We start from the raw sequence: 5,000 nt of genomic DNA, 5'->3' as shown, positions 1-5,000 counted from the left end.
CATTTCATTACAATATCACTAATTCATTGACCTCTGAAACCTCTCCGATATCAGAGCCAACTAACACTATCTACGGCTCAGTGGGCAATTGTAACGATGAACTCCTCCTTAAAAAATACCCTTGCAAAATATAAATATTTCCAATTTCTTTAAAAAGATAACTTCTTATTTCTTTCATGCATTCTAGAGACAGACGGACAGACAGACAGACAGACAGACAGCTGAAGAGGTATTCGATGAATGTTTCCACCTGGTGAACTGAGAAGTGAGAACCTTTTCGAGGCCCTCCTTTCTAATGAGGTACCCAAGGTCTATAGAATAAGGTCTATAGAGTAAGAGGTCAACCCCCTCACAGGTAAATTGGAGGTGAGCGGTTATGAGAGGGGTAAGTCTTAAGTGGGGTAAGTTTTGTGACGTCACTGAGCACCATTGGCCGGTGAGGGAGTACCAAAAAGCATTAGCTTGCTTTAGAAAAGTTCAGTATTCTTCATTATCAGATACAAAATGTTTTCCGTACTTCGTACCGTACTCTCAATTATTTTTCCGTATCATACAGTACGGAAAAAATATCGTATCGTAATTCCTCACTTTCTTCGTACTTTAAGGTAACCCAGTCCAAATCGTTAAAATCCCTTCTTTATGAAAATTTCAAAGTTAATAGGAGTGAATTAACATGGGAACGTTATACGTGCATGTTTCTATATTCAGCTTCAATAATTGTAGTAGTGATATGAATAATGATGGTGATGATGATAGCATTAATAATAACTATAATTATATCAATACTTATTATAGAATTAGTAACAGCTACTACTATGAGATTCATGGCCTCTGTAACACGGTTTTTTCGCAATAATTTTTTATCTATGAATTTCATAAATATAACGCTTCTTCAAAATGCACATTATATCTACACATAAATTTTGACTATATTCTGCATTACGTAGGTTGAATAAATTTGGTACTTATAATGTAAAAGTGACGTTTTTTGAAGACGGGCCAACTTACTCAGAGAAAAGGTTTCGAACGCACTCATTACGTAACTTTTGACGGCATTTCTTCCCTCTTTCTCGATCGATGATTGGCTATACGTAACGAAGGCTATACCTCTGCCAACAATGACACAAAAGTTTAAATAAAAGCAAAGCAGTACACCTGTATGAACTCTGAAACCTCTCCACTGATAATTGTCATAATTAACAAACCAACAAAATATGTTAATGAATACAAAAACACTTCGTTTAGTAGTCCAACTCCCTAAATAAGTTTCCTAAGAAATTACATTCTACTTTATAGGTCACAATCAGATTGACAAGGTGTAGGGAATAGTTGGTAATTTTCAAAAACGTAGTAGACAAGCTTGATTTGATAACTGCTATATCCAATGTCAAGCAATTTTTATTTATTGTCTGTCTACCTACCTATTTACTGTAAGAAAAAAAAAAAAAAAAAAGCCCGTACCGTATTTTGGCTTTAAACCTTCACCAATAATTATCGTCAGAATGGTGACTTCATGAGGCTCCACCCACTTTGGCCTCGTTATAATTCAGGATAACACTAAATGCTATCATGGGCATTGTTGGATCAGAAAATTTTAATTCTAGCTATAAAACTCATTTCTCGAGTAGTTGTAAGAAGTGCTAAATGATCCTTAATGATCCCAGCAGTTGGCCTAAACGTTTAATTCATGTATACTACTGTTGCGGCACTACTGCTACAGTAGTATTACTACACTAGCACAGATACCCCACCCACATTTATGTATCGTTCCGCCATCCATAAAGTCTTTGTCATGTTTTTTCACTGTGCAATAAGCATTGGCCTCCTCAGAAATTAAGTTTAACATTAGATGATAGGTTATTTCAATAAGCTGACAAATTATGGCAGGTGGGTATGTTATTGCAGATGTTGAAGCTAAAGATAAAGTATGGTATCATTCCTTCATTGCATTATCATCTTTACTATTATTTGTTTTGCTACATGTAGTAATTATTCTAAAGGATAAATGAATTATGTTCACTTTACTTCTATAAATTCCCATTAGATGTACAAATAAAACTCCTAAAATATTCATGATTTATTTACAAAATGCAGTCATGCCCAAAACATAGCCAACACGGTCGTACGGCCTGAAAAGAAGAAAAAAAAATATATCGGATGATCCGTTGGTCTGATGGAGAGTTTAGCACAAAATTCTTATTTTAACAAAAATAGTTATATAAAGACTGTTTACTTACAGTACAATCTCTCTCTCTTTCTCTCTCTCTCTCTCTCTCTCTCTCTCTCTCTCTCTCTCTCTCTCTCTCTCTCTCTCTCTCTCTCTCTTGGTGGCATAGTGAATAGTTAATGGAAATGTTCAAAAGCCTGAATGACATTACAAGTATTATAATCATGTTACGCTAAATACAAATCAGACCATAAACATTGGATTTAAACCAGAAACTGAATAATTACATATTCAGGCTATAGTAAATATGGCCACGGGCTTTCTCTTGAATGTATAAAGTTGCAAGTCGTAAGACAAATGCAGTTTTGCAACCACGGGGGGCAATTCCAAATCCTGTTAGCCATTCTTGACTGTTAAGGGTTTCAGAGCAGATGGAACAAGGTGAATGGGTGTCTGGTGGATGGGCGGGTAAAATTTTGTCAAAAGGTGTTTACATTGCTTACGTAATGAATGTTTTCGACTCTTGGCTCGTTATCACTGGTCATGGCGTCGGCCAGATCATTTTTACTCTATAAAAATTAAAACTATCGGCTTTAAGTTATCGATAATGCTGACAAAATTTGTGTGTGGTTGTAAAATATACACATGTCAACTTTCAGCTACATCCGTGTTACAGAGACCCTGAATCTCATAGTAGTATTGTTTAAGTACAATAGAAATACTACCACTGCTACTACTTCTGTTACTGCCAATACCACTGCTATTACTACTAGTAATAAGAATAAATACACAAATTTGCTATATAAGTAATTATCATAAACAATATTCCTATGTTTTCGAAATTGACCAAGAATATTCACATATGGAGTCACGAAACTTATTTCCCAAGAAACTATATATTTGGTGCATGTAATATAGGCCGGGTACCAGGACCACCCCTCAGGATGTTTTCTGCTAACTTTTTTTTTAACTTATATTTCCTAACCACATATGTCTTGGGCTGTTTCAAGAACATAGCGACCAATCTCAACTCGGGGCCGTTCTCACCTAGAGGGCCAAAACCACCCGTTTTGCACTACGCTCAACTCCGCCTCACATAAATCTACATTAAGCCTTATATGGCAGGTCAATATTATTCAGACTTTCATGAAATTTTGCAGGGACTATTGCAATATATCAAGAAACATCTGAATAGGGCCAAAACTACAAAAGTATGATATATATTTGGAAAGTAATACAAAATGTACAAACACAAACCGAAAAAAAAAAATCTGGATTTTAACATATTTCTCTTCGCAAACGAAGTCCTCGTAGGAAAAAAAAAATAAATCTATAAATGTATATTACATTATAAATACTTCCTGTTACATACGCTTTCATTTAAGACTATGTTGACATTTCTTTTATAGCCAAAATTCATGTTATACTGAAATAAGTACCAAAACTTCTCTATCCGTTTCAAACTGATAAATCCAAATAATTAAAAGATGATTCTTTTTTTCCTGACAATTTCCAAACTTATCATAAAGGATAAAGTGCCTGAAGTTTTTTTTACGGAAAATTTAAAGGTATTTTTTCATATGTAGTTGAAAATTAATATAAATTACTTTTCTTATTTATTTGTTTATATATTTACGTGTTTATCATGGAAGTTGCTGACGAGAGTTTTTTTTAATTGATTGCCGCACATTGTCAACCATAAAAACAAATGCTGTATGTAAGCGAACAAGCCGCTGACGAAAAGATGAAATATAGTGATATTTGATATGTACTGCATATTTTGCAAAGGTGACAAGGTAAAGAAGTTCTCGGGTAATAGACCTAGCTTACAGAAGTTCCCCTCACATGCGTATAAAAACATTGACGAAAAGGAAATTGAACTAAATGAAGGAAGTTTACTATTTTAAATAAGAGGACTAGATCTTTTTGCAAGGGAGGCCCAATATCATGAGTGCTGACCCGAACAATATTTAGTGAGACGAATAACTCAGCAGCGTTACACCATCACAGAAACTAAGGATGCATCAGACAAGAAAGAATGTATAGAGAAAGCATTTTTGCATGTATACGATTTATGAAGTTTTTAACAAAGGTCGGGTTCTAAAACATTGTCATCTTAGAAATGTGCATAGTTCGAATACCAAATAAGTAATGTGCGTGTTCCATTTACAGATATTATGTCTGTTCGTTATACAATACGAATCAACACTCGATAAAATATACTCTACTTCCAGTTGTCATGAAAATTAACAAGACGTTGAATTCCTTAAAGGTCAAAACATTTATAATAAAAAAAGATTAATAAGGATTCTTTCTTTGTTTGCAAATGCAAAATTCACCGGCTAACAACTCTGACTAAGAGAAGAACACTCTAAAATCAAACCACTGTTCTCTAGTCTTGATTAGTACTATAGCCTCTGTACCATGGGCTTCCACTGTCTTGGGTTACAGTTCTCTTGCTTGAGGGTACACTCAGGCACACTATTCTATTTAATTTCTCTTACTCTTGTTTTGTTGAAAGTTTATATAGTTTATGTAGGCGATATTTATGTTAATGTTACTCTACTTAAAATATTTTATTTTTTCTTTCCCCACTGGGCTATTTTCCCTGTTGGAGCCCCTGGGTTGTAGCTTAGCAAGTAATAATAATAATAATAATAATAATAATAATAATAATAATAATAATAATAATAATAATAATAATAATAATAGATTATCATTCTTTTTCAACTATATTCAATTGTCTACATAGGATAAAAGTAATCTCAATAAAAAGTGCCAAAAACTGATTATATCAGAATATTTTTTATTGCTCCTGTAGGTACCCTGCCTA

Source organism: Palaemon carinicauda, chromosome 11, assembly GCF_036898095.1.
Source record: "Palaemon carinicauda isolate YSFRI2023 chromosome 11, ASM3689809v2, whole genome shotgun sequence".
NCBI lineage: Eukaryota > Metazoa > Arthropoda > Malacostraca > Decapoda > Palaemonidae > Palaemon > Palaemon carinicauda.
Note: the sequence above shows the minus strand (reverse complement) of the source record.